Source organism: Papio anubis, chromosome 10 (genome assembly GCF_008728515.1).
Source record: "Papio anubis isolate 15944 chromosome 10, Panubis1.0, whole genome shotgun sequence".
NCBI classification, from domain to species: domain Eukaryota; kingdom Metazoa; phylum Chordata; class Mammalia; order Primates; family Cercopithecidae; genus Papio; species Papio anubis.
The window spans coordinates 61575961-61588443 of NC_044985.1; the positions used below are offsets into that span (position 1 = coordinate 61575961).

At 40.2% G+C, this 12483-nt stretch overlaps 1 protein-coding gene across 2 annotated transcripts in view; it reads right to left on the minus strand.

The window, feature by feature from the left end:
* PDE11A (phosphodiesterase 11A) overlaps positions 1–12483 on the minus strand; it is a 455368-nt gene that overhangs the window by 255665 nt on the left and 187220 nt on the right. The gene's annotated exons all lie outside the window — the stretch shown is intronic.

Below are 12483 nucleotides of genomic sequence, written 5' to 3' on the forward strand. Positions count from 1 at the left end.
AATATTCCCATGTAATATAGCTATATTCAGAAAGAGGATTCTTGGAGTCATAATCTTTTAATTTGAAACAGTACTGCAATGATAGAAATTTTAGGCACCAGGGTAAGTAGTAAGAGATATACTTGAGGATATATCCCCAGTTGGCAGAGGACAGTTCCACTCCAATTAAGCCTGTTGTCCAGGGACAATTATTAATAGTGCCCACTTTCACACTCACAAGTGTCTTTGAATAGCAAATTCTAGGCAGGCAGGCCATTGACTGCTCCTCAAAGCATCAGACAACTTATATTTTTAAAAAGAATTGAAAATATAATGCATTCAAATAGAAAATTGTTTACAGTCAGATACCTGGGTTAAAAAATAAAACAGCAAAAACAGCTTACATATTTGGATATAATTTAACGGGATATATAGAGTGACACTGCAGAAATTATGACCAATACCACATAGGATAAAGCACAAATAAAATAGAATAGAATTTATGCTTTATTCCTGTCTTGGACCAGTTATATAATTCTTAGTTTTATTAATTTTAAAAGTTTACTATCTAAATCCAACTTTGATTTTATTATACATTTACTAAATGAACAGGGATTAAATAAATTAATACACACACAGTAAGTAAAAAAGAGAATCTTATAAGGGAAATATCACAAGTAGTTTCTAGATCAATGATACTAAACAACTGGTTTCAAGCTCCCTTTGCTGTTGATCAGCCCTGATTATTGCACCCTGGGGAAGGGAGTGTACCTGCCAAGTGAAGTAAACAAAACATCTCCCTGCTTGTTCTTTGGAAACGCTCCCTGGACAGAGGCCTTTTTGATTTGGATATTTGTCAAGTGTTAGTTAGTCTGGCTTCTCTCTGTTCTTTTAATTTAAAAACAAGTTAAAAAAATGAAAACTAGGCTCAAATAGATATTCCTGGCACCAAAATAAAAATTATCTACTAAGTAATCATGATTTTTGTTTTTTAATTTTCTGAATCTCTATTTTTCTATAAGAGGACTACTCAAAATGGCAAAAGAATGAATTAAATAGGCCAAGTGTGGTGGCTCACACCTGTAATGCCAGCACTTTGGGAAGTTGAGGCAGGTAGATAACTGAGATCAGGAGTTTGAGACCAGCATGACCAACATGGTGAAACCCCATCTCTACTAAAAATACAAATATTAGCCATGCATGGTGGCATGCACCCGTAATCACAGGTACTTAGGAGGCTGAGGCAGGAGAATGGTTTGAATCTGGGAAGTGGAGGCTGCAGTGAGCTGAGATGGCACCACTGCACTCCAGCCTAAGTGATAGAGCAAGACTCTGTCTCAAAAAAAAAAAAAAAAAGAAAAGAAAAGAAAAGAAAAAGAATGAATTAAATAATCATCTCTTACTATGCTTTTTTTTAAAATTTTATTATTATTATTATAATTATACTTTAAGTTCTAGGGTACATGTGCATAACGTGCAGGTTTGTTACATATGTATACTTGTGCCAATATTTGCCATGCTGCACCAAGTGGCTCGTCAGCACCCATCAGCTCATTTACATCAGTATAACTCAGTAAGTCCCTCCCCCCCTCCCCTCTCCCATATGATAGGCCCCGGTCTGTGATTTCCCCTTCCGAGTCTAAGTGATCTCATTGTTCAGTTCCCACCTGAGTGAGAACCTTATCTGGGTGGGTTTTAATGATAGGCTGCTTGATAGTTTGCTGAGTGATGGACTTAGCTTCATCATGTCCTACAAGGACACAAACTCATTAACATGACTTGCAGTATTCCATAGTGTATAATGGCGCACATTTTCTTAATCAGTCTCACTGATGGACATTTGGGTTGATTGAGTCGCTGCCTTCGTATTGGTGGTACCACGAAAAGCAAACATCGTGTGCGTAATAATGCTATAGCAGCATGATTTATAATCCTTTGGAGCGCCCTTTTAATCAATGGGATGGCTGGGTGCTATGTAATTTTATCAGTTCTAGATCCTTGAGGAATAGCCATACTGTTTTCCATAATGGTTGAACTAGTTTACAATCCACCAACAGTGTAAAAGTATTCCTATTCCACATCCTCTCCAGCATATTTGTTTCCTGACTTTTTAATTAAGCCATTCTAACTTCTTTGGTGTGAGATGTGTGGTTTTGATTTGCATTCTCTGATGGCCAGTGGTGACGAGCATTTTTCATGTGTCTGTTGGCTGTATGAATGTCTTCTTTTGAAGTAATACATTTCCTTATCTTTACGCACTTTTTTGATGGGGTTGTTTGTTTTTTTTCTTAATAAAATTTTGGTAGTTCTTTGTAGGTTCTAGTGATATAGCCCTTTGTCGAAGATGAGTAGATTGCAAAAATTTTCTCCCATTCTATGGGTTACTTTGTTTCAACTCTGATGGTAGTTTCTTTGCTGTTGCGGAAATGTCATTTAATAGAGATCCATTTGTCGAATTTTGGCTTTTGCTGCAGTTCTTTTGGTGTTTTAGACATGAAGGTCGCACACCTATGTCCTGAATGGTCACTACCTAGGTTTTCTTCTAGGGTTTTATGGTCAGTAGGTCTAACATTTTAAGTCTCTAATCATCTTGAATTAGTGCATTATATAAGGGTAAAGGAAGGATCAGTTTCAGCTTTCTACTTATGGCTGTAATTTCCCAGCACCATTTATTAAATAGGGAATCTTTTCCCCATTTCTTGTTTTCTACTCATGGTTTGTCAGATCAGATGGCTGTAGATGTGTGTTATTATTTCCCAAAGGGACTCTGTTCTGTTTCCATTGGTCTATATCTCTGTTTGGTACCAATTTACCATTGTTTTAGTTACTGTAGCCCCGCGCTGAGTATAGTTGAAGTCAGGTAGCGTGATGCCTCCAGCATTCTTTGACTTAGGGTTGTCTTGTCACGGGCTCTTTTGGTTCCATATGAACTTCAAAGCAGTTTTTTCCAAATTCGATTTAGAAGAAATTTCGACTGAGTAGCTTGATGGGGATGGCATTTGAATCTATAAATAACCTTAGGCGAGTGGCCATTTTCTGGCCAGTTCTTCCTATCCGCTTGAGCATGGTATGTTCTTCCATTTGTTTGTGTCCTCTTCTATTTCACTTTGAGCAGTGGTTTCTTAGTTCTCCTTGGAGAGGGTCCTTTACATCCCTTATGTAAGTTGGATTCCCCTGGGTATTTTATTCTCTTTGGCGGTATGGGGTAAGGTTTCATGATTTTGCGCTCTCTGTTTTGTCTTTTACTGGTGTATAGAATGCTTGTGAGTTTTGCATTGATTTTGTATCCTGAGACTTTTGCTGAAGCTGCTTATCAGCTTAAGCCAGATTTTAGACTGAGATGATGGGGTTTTCTAAATATACAATCATGTCATCTGCAAACAGGGACAATTTGACTTTCTTCTTTCTAACTGAATACCTTTTATTTCTTTCTCTTGCCTGCCCCTTCTTAGAAATTCCAACAGTATGTTGAATAGAATTGAAGGAGGGCATCCCATCTTGTGCCAGTTTTCAAGGAATGTTTCCAGTTTTGCCCATTCAGTATGATATTGGCTGTGGGTTTGTCATAAATAGCTCTTTTGGCGCAGTGCGGTCCATCAATACCAAATTTATTCAGAGTTTTTAGCATGAAGGGCTGTTGAATTTTGTCAAGGCCTTTCTGCATCTATTGAGATAATCATGGTTTGTCTTTGGTTCTGTTTATATGCTGGATTCACGTTTATTGATTTGTGAATGTTGAACCAGCCTCCAGGGATGAAGCCCACTTGATCATGGTGGATAAACTTTGATATGCTGAATCCGGTTTGCCAGTATTTTATTGAGGATTTTTTGCATCGATGTTCATCAGGGATATTGGTCTAAATTCTCTTTTTGTTAATGTCTCTGCCAGGCTTTGGTATCAGAGTTGATGTTGGCCTCATATAAAATGGAGTTAGGGAGGATTCCTTCTTTTTCTATTGATTGGAATAGTTTCAGAAGGAGGAATGGTGCAGCTCCTCCCTTGTACCCTCTGGTAGAATTCAGCCATGAATCCATCTGGTCCTGGACTTTTTTTGGTTGGTAGGCTATTAATTATTGCCTCACTGGAAACCTGTTATTGGTCTATTCAAGAGTTCAACTTCTTCCTGTGGTTTAGTCTTGGGAGAGTGTAAGAAGTGTCAGGAAATTATCCATTTTCTTCTAGATTTTCTAGTTTTTCGTGAAATTTTTCTAGTATTCTGATGAGGTATTTTGTATTTCTGTGGGGTTGGTGGTGATATCCCCTTTATCTCTCATTTTATTCGTCTACTTGATTCTTCTCTCTTTTTCTTCTTTATTGGTCTTGCTAGTGGTCTGTCAATTTGTTGATCTTTTCAAAAAACCAACTCCTGGATTCATTGATTTTGGAGGTTTTTGTGTCTATCTCCTTCAGTTCTGCTCTGATCTTAGTTATTTCTTGCCTTCTGCTGGCTTTTGAATGTGTTTGCTCTTGCTTCTCTAGTTCTTTTAATTGTGATGTTAAAAGTGTCAATTTTAGTCAGCTTTCTCTTGTGGGCATTTAATTGCTATAAATTTCCCTCTACACTGCTTTAAATGTGTCCCAGAGATTCTGGTATGTTGTATCTTTGTTCTCATTGGTTTCAAAGAACATCTTTATATATCTTCATTTAGCTATGTGCCCAGTAGTCATTCAGGAGCAGGTTGTTCCAGTTTCCATGTAGTTGGTGGTTTTGATAGAGTTTCTTAGTCCTGAGTTCTAGTTTGATTGCACTGTGGTCTGAGAGATAGTTGTTATAATTTCCTGTTCTTGTACATTTGCTGAGGTGCTTTACTTCCAATTATGTGGTCAATTTTTTTGGAATAGATGCGACGTGGTGCTGAAGGAATGTATATTCTGTTGATTTGGGGTGGAGAGTTCTATAGATGTCTATTAAATTTGCTGCAGAGATGAGTTCAATTCTGGATATCCTTGTTAACTTTCTGTCTTGTTGATCTGTGTAATGTTGACGGTAAGGTGTTGGAAGTGCCTCCCATTATTATTGTATGGGAGTCTAAGTCTCTTTATGGGAAGTCTCTAAGGACTTGCTTTATGAATCTGGGTGTCCTGGCAGTAGGTGCCTGTATATTTAGGATAGTTAGCTCTTCCTGTTGAATTGATCCCTTACCATTATGTAATGGCCTTCTTTGTCTCTTTTGATCTTTGATGGTTTGAAAGTCTGTTGTTTTATCGAGACTAGGATTGCAACCTACTTTTGTTCTCCATTTGCTTGGTAAATCTTCCTCCATCCCTTTATTTTGAGCCTATGTATGTCTCTGCATGTGAGATGGGTCTCTGAATACAGAAGACGATGGGTCTTGACTCTTGTATCAGTTTGTCAGTCTGTGTCTTTTAATTGGAGCATTTAGTCCATTTTACATTTAAAGGTTAATATTGTTATGTGTGAACTTGATCCTGCCATTATGATGTCAACTTTGGTTATTTTGCTCATTAGTTGATGCAGTTTCTCCTAGCCTTGATGGTCTTCCCACATTTTGGCATGTTTTTGCAGTGGCTTCGTACTGGTTGTTCCTTTCCATGTTTGGGCTGCCTCCTTCAGGATCTCTTGTAAGGCAGGCCTGGTGGTGACCAAAATCTCTCTAAGCATTTGCTTATCTGTAAAGGATTTTATTTCTCCTTCACTTATGAAACTTAGTTTGGCTGGATATGAAAATCTGGGTTGAAAATTCTTTTCTTTAAGAATGTTGAATATTGGCCCCTCTCTTCTGGCTTGTAGAGTTTCTGCGAGGAGTTCTGCTGTTAGTCTGATGGGCTTCCCTTTTGGTAACCTGACCTTTCTCTCCTGGCTCACCCTTAAGATTTTCCTTCATTTTCAACTTTGGTGAATCTGACAGGTATGTGTCTTGGGTTGCTCTTCTGGGAGTATCTTTGTGGTGTTCTCTGTATTTCTGGATTTGAATGTTGGCCTGCCCTAGGTTGGGGAAGTTCTCTCCTGGATGATATCCTGAAGAGTGTTTTCCAACTTGGTTCCCCTCACTTTCAGGCACCCCAATCAGGCGTAGATTTGGTCTTTTTACATAATCCCATACTTCTTGCATTTTGTTCATTTCTTTCTTCTTCTTTTTTCTTTTGGTTTCTCTTCTACTTCATTTCATTCATTTGATCCTCAATGTAGATACTCTTTTGCCTTCCAGTTGATCAAGTCGGTTACTGAAGCTTGTGCATTTTGTCATGTATTTCTCATGTCATGGTTTTCATCTCTGTCATTCGTTTATGACATTCTCTGCATTAATTACTCTAGCTATCAATTCTTCCACTCTTTTTTCAAGATTTTTAGTTTCTTTGCGCTGAGTATGTAATTCCTCCTTTAGCTCTGAGAAGTTCAATGGACTGAAGCCTTCTTCTTTCATCTTGTCAAAGTCATTCTCCGTCCAGCTTTGATCCATTGCTGGCGATGAGCTGTGCTCCTTTGCAGGGGGAGATGCACTCTTATTTTTTGAATTTCCAGCTTTTCTGCCCTGCTTTTTCCCCAACTTTGTGGTTTTATCTGCCTCTGGTCTTTGATGGTGGTGACGTACTGATGGGGTTTTGGTGTAGGTGTCCTTCCTGTTTGATAGTTTTCCTTCTAACAGTCAGGACCCTCAGCTGTAGGTCTGTTGGAGATTGCTTGAGGTCCACTCCAGACCCTGTTTGCCTGGGTATCAGCAGCAGAGGCTGCAGAAGATAGAATATTGCTGAACAGCGAGTGTACCTCTCTGATTCTTACTTTGGAAGCTTCTTCTCAGGGGTGTACTCCACCCTGTGAGGTGTGGGGTGTCAGACTGCCCCTAGTGGGGGATGTCTCCCAGTTAGGCTACTCGGGAGTCAGGGACCCACTTGAGCAGGCAGTCTGTCCCTTCTCAGATCTCAACCTTCCGTGTTGGGAGATCCACTGCTCTCTTCAAATCTGTCAGACAGAGTCGTTTGTGTCTGCAGAGGTTTCTGCTGCTTTTTTTGTTGTTGTTGTTTAGCTGTGCCCTGTCCCCAGAGGTGGAGTCTACAGAGACAGGCAGGTTTCCTTGAGCTGCTGTGAGCTCCACCCAGTTCGAGCTTCCCAGCAGCTTTGTTTACCTACTTAAGCCTCAGCAATGGCAGGCGCCCCTCCCCCAGCCTCGCTGCTGCCTTGAGGTTAGATCGCAGACTGCTGTGCAAGCAATGAGGGAGGTTCCGTGGGCATGGGACTCTCCCGGCCAGGTGTGGGATATAATCTCCTGGTGTGCCTGTTTGCTTAAAGCGCAGTATTGGGGTGGGAGTTACCCGATTTTCCAGGTGTTGTGTGTCTCAGTTCCCCTGGCTAGGAAAAAGGATTCTCTTCCCCCTTGTGCTTCCCAGGTGAGGCGATACCTCACCCTGCTCGGCTCTCGCTGGTCGGGCTTCAGCAGCTGACCAGTACTGATTGTCCGGCACTCCCTAGTGAGATGTATCTGAGGTACATCCCAGTACCTCAGATGAAAATGCAGAAATCATCGGTCTTCTGTGTTGCTCGCGCTGGGAGTTGGAGACTGGAGCTGTTCCTATTCGGCCATCTTGCTCCGCCCCCTTACTATGCTTCTTAATAAATCTCTCACTTATGCCAATTTACTCTAATCATTTATTCATGAAGTCAGCATTTATCAAATACTTAGTGCACCAGCCACTGCTATAGGCTCTGGAAACACCAAGGGGCACAAATCATGTCTTATCCTTGAGAAACTCACAACACATTACAGAGGAGGAAACAGTTCACAAATGTTTCACCACAATGTATGTCCAAAATGCTGCCAGTGCACAGACGAAGGTGTTAAGGAAGTCTTCATGTGAACTGTGTGATGAGCAGGAATGCTCTAGGCTGACAAGCGGGGGAAGTTTCCCAGGCTGAGGGAATAAATCAATTCGTTTTGGGAGAAAATAGAGAACTCTGAGAGTTTAACTGAACATAACTCAAAAAAGGGGAAAGCTATGGAAGTGTGGGTAGGGTGAAAAGAACCCAATAAGGAATGGTGAGGCACCCAGGGACTAGCAACTTTGGAAAGCAGGTCTTGTGTAACCTCCTAGGTCTGAGGTTACACAAGAGGGAGGGAGGGAAGAAAGGAAGTGTGATTTTGAGATCCTGGAGGTGAGTTTGATATCCATGTGAAGAGAGGCCATGGAAGGATCTAGCCACTCCTAGAACTGGTAGAGAAGGAATAAGGAAAATAACTGCACCCAATGTCGTTCACTCCTCTGGCCCTTAAATCTTCTGCTCATACCTTCTATTTGTCAAACCCAACTGGCAGCCGGAGGACAAGAGAGCCCAAGTGGTGTGGTAAGTAAAGATCAGCCTTCAAGGGCACTGAGCTAAAGACAGAAAGACCAACCATAGATAGTTGGGGAGTGGAGGGGTTCCAGAGAATAGCCAGTAGAGTTGACAATGTTGAACTTTACCTGAGCTCTGTGCTCCCCCAAAATAGTAATTATAAAGAAATCTCCCTAACACTGTTCCAGAATTGGCTATCCTCAACAGACCACCCTGCCCTAGCACATTCCAAAATAAGACGTTTCTCCATCCTTCCTCATGACTCCTGTAAGGCTCATGAATGATGTAGGTAACTCCCTTGTCTATATGCTCCTGTGAAACCCCAAGTACCTTTCTTTTTCTTTGAGATGTTTCCCATTAATGAGCATTCTCCCTATTGCAATAGCCAGATGAAATGATCTTCACTGTCTGGTGCATTTTGTCTTTCACTGGGACTATTTGCACAAAGATATGTATCTTTTGTGCTAATAGACTAATATATGCATAGGCTGACCATGGGGAGGTGGGGTAGAGATGAAGAAAAGGATGCAGCAAGGCTGAGGACTAGAGAGGAGAACCGCAAGTTAAGTTAGAAGCAGAAGTGATGGGCCTTGAATGTTGGGCAGTGTGAGCTTTATTATACAAGCAATAGACAATTACCAATGTTTTGAATCATATGAGAGGCCAGTGCATGTTTAAAAAGAAGCGGTAATTGATTGAAAAGAAGAGTGCCCTGTTTGCAAGCAAGAAATGAGTCAGAGGAAAAATGTCCTAGTGAGAAATCAGTAAAGACAGAGTGAAGAAGGTGGTAGAAGGAGTGAGAAGGAAGGGCTAGAAATGATGTTTCAAGGTAGAAGCAACAGATCATAGACACAAGTGAATGTAGAATAGTGAGAATGACTAGGAAACTATTCTACGGATTTTAGCTTGAGTTACTTACTACATGGTGATGATTCTATTGTCTAAAATAGGAAATATCAGAGGTGGAGAAGATTTGGGATGGGATGTAATGGAGATAGCCAGTGGGGTTAGGGATTCAGTAGTTGGAGATTTTATATATATATATATGCATATGTATGTATATTTAACATATAAATGATTAATGATGTGAGTTTATTTACTATATGCAGTTAATAAAATGAGTTAATATGTATGAACAAGTAATATGATACATTAATGGTGTGTGTGTGTGTGTGTGTGTGTATATATAGTAGTATATATGCAAATTTTTTCAGTTAATAAAATTGGCCCTCTTTATCCATGGGTTCTGCATCCACAACCAAATGCAGGTCAAAAATACAGCATTCAGGGCAATGTGAAACCTGCAGATACAGAGGGCTGACTTTTCTTATCTGTGGGTTCTGCAGGACTGACTGCTGGACTTGAGTGTGCATAGATTTTGGTATCCATGCACTGTCCTGGAACCAACACCCCACAGATACTGAGGGATGACTGTGTATATAACAATAATAGTTTGGGTTATCATCAGAGGAGTTTTTTTAATACTCTCCATTTTGCACACTAGAAAAACACTTGGAGCAAAAATCAAACTGAATTTACGTGGGCTTTTACAGGGAGAAGGAAAATCAAAGAAGGAAAGGTAGGGAAATGGAAAGTAAGTGATATAGAAAGGAAAGGCTGAAGCAATTTTTACAACTCACTTGAGAAGGAGGGCATTGAATTACAGACTGCCCCCAGAACAATCGGAGGATGCTCACCCCATCTCTTTCCCTTGAGTGTAGGATTCAGGAAGACCATCTAGTTCACTGGCTTAATTGTGTGTATATTTACGAAAGGACCAAAGAGCTAAGGAGGATATAAGAAAACAAGTGTGCCTAGTTAGTTTATGCTTCACAGTTTTGTAAAGAAACTCCAGACACTAACCAGGTATTTATAAGCTTAGTTAGAAAGTACTTTGTAGAGTTCTGAACAATGAAATAGCTGCCAGCCATCAGGATGATCCATGAGAAGAGAACACTTGTAAAAACTAGGACTTGAGACAGTGCCTTAGGACATAAGATTAAAATGTCTACATTCACTTTCCTTGACTACACACAAAAAGAAATAGAAATAATAGTAAATGCCTGAGCTGGAAAGAACTAAGAGAAGTGATAGGAATTGCTTAGACAGGTTCATAGGATGGAATAATAGTAAGCTGGGAATATTCAGTTCAAGGAGTTAAATAGTTCCTAATGTTAACAGCAGCAGCCAGCTATGGAGCAATCTTTCTTTCTTCCCAGTCTAATGGAAAATACCATTGACAAAGTCACTTAAAATCAATGGACTGAAACACTTAAGAGAAGCAAAAGGGAGCAAAATATTAATTTTGTCAGGAGAAAGGGCTAGAATGGCATTTCTCACTTCTATTTTTGGCATCCATTCAGTAAACTGAACAGTTTACATCCGAGTGCCCAGCTTAAAGACCATGAATGCAGTTTCTAAACGCAGAGTTAAGATCTTGGTGAATCAAGGCTTCTACAACCAGAATTATTTTTTTCTCCCTGATTCCCTTCAAATATAGAGGCCATAAAACATAAATTTGCAATAAGCAGTTTTTTTTGAGTATTAGAATCACAAAATACAAATAGAACTTTTGTTTTCAGGAATTATCCTAATAAAATAGAAATAAAACTTATTTTTGGAGGGAGAAACTTTTATTTTCCTGAAATGATATTGTTTTGTTTTCTAACTATAAAAGTATATAGAATGTCAGTAGAGATGGTGCTATAAGTTCATGCTTTTACACATCTGATCTCTTCCAAAAGCAGAGCAAAGACTGATAAAACACAGAGGAAATCAGAAAGACATTTAGAGATTGAAAGGAAGAGAGAAGAAAAGGAGAGGGGTAGGGAGGAGAAGGGAAAGGAGGGAAAAGATCTCTAAACTCACAAGCCTGAAGACATGTAGGCCTGTTGAACTCCAAGTCCAGAAACAGGCTGGCAACGATCGTCGGAATTTCAGTTCCTGCTGGGGCGTGGGGAACAGGTGACCCAGCTTCACCCCAAGAAACTAAACCAAGCTGCCTCCAGCTTGGTGTAATATTACTACATAGCAGGAAATCTGAGCCACCAGAATAGGTCCTGGTTCTTGACTGGGGTCAGGGAGCTGGGCAAACTATTAGACAGGTAGCAAAGAGGGCAAGAGAGAAAGAAAGAAAGCAATGGCACGAGCAAACAAACAAAAACACTCTCCCATCAAAATCAGCTGCAACCCCCAATTCAAAAACACATAATTAATACTAACAACTAAATCAACAACCTACATAATTGGACAAAAAATATTGAGGAATCTGTTAAGCTAAAAATTGGAACACACCTGTCATCAGGGACTGATAGATGAATAATAGAAAAGTATTAAGAATATAGATGACTTGGACGACATTTCATTCTTGATTAACGGGGTCTTAGGAAACATTAGCTGGATAAGCCCTTCCAAAAAAATAAAAATAAAAATAAAAAAAAGATTTTCCTCAGCTGGGTGCGGTGGCTCATGCCTGTAATCCCAACACTTTGGGAGGCCAAAGTGGAAGTATTGCTTGAGCACAGTGGTTCAAGACCAGCTTGGGCAACTAGTGGAACCTCATTTCTAAAAAATTAGCTGGATGTGATGGTGTGCACCTGAACTCCTAGCTACTTGAGAGGCTGAGGTGGGAGGATCACTTGAGTCTGGGAGGTCAAGGCTGCAGTGAGCTGTGATGGTGCCACTGCACTCTAGGTGACAGAGTGAAACCCTATCTCAAACAAACAAACAAACAAACAAGCAAACAAACAAACAAAAAGGACTTTGCTCCCTGAGAGAAAAGAGAGGGATGTGAAAATAAGTTTCTCTTTCTTCTGAACACAGTTATGTGCAGACGTGCTGCCTGGTGCACTATAAAGGGAAAAGCCAGCTGGTGATGGCCAACTACTGAGACAAGCAGAGGGCAGTGGACAGAGACTGGATCCCTGATCACATCATCTGGCTGCTGTGCCATCCCCAGAACCACCTCCTGGAGACTTCTAGTCATGTAAGTTAATAAATGCTCTCAGTGTGAACGACACTTGCCCTTGAATATTCTGTTACTTGCAGAAGTCACCCAAATTGATCTATAAATTAGATCAATTTCAATCAAAATCTATACAGAGTTTTTGTGGAACTTGCTAAGCTGCTATTAAAATTTTAGAGAAGAATGACAGGTCAAGAATAAGCAAGCCAGTTTTAAAGGGGAACAGCACTGAGGACTTGGCCTATCAGA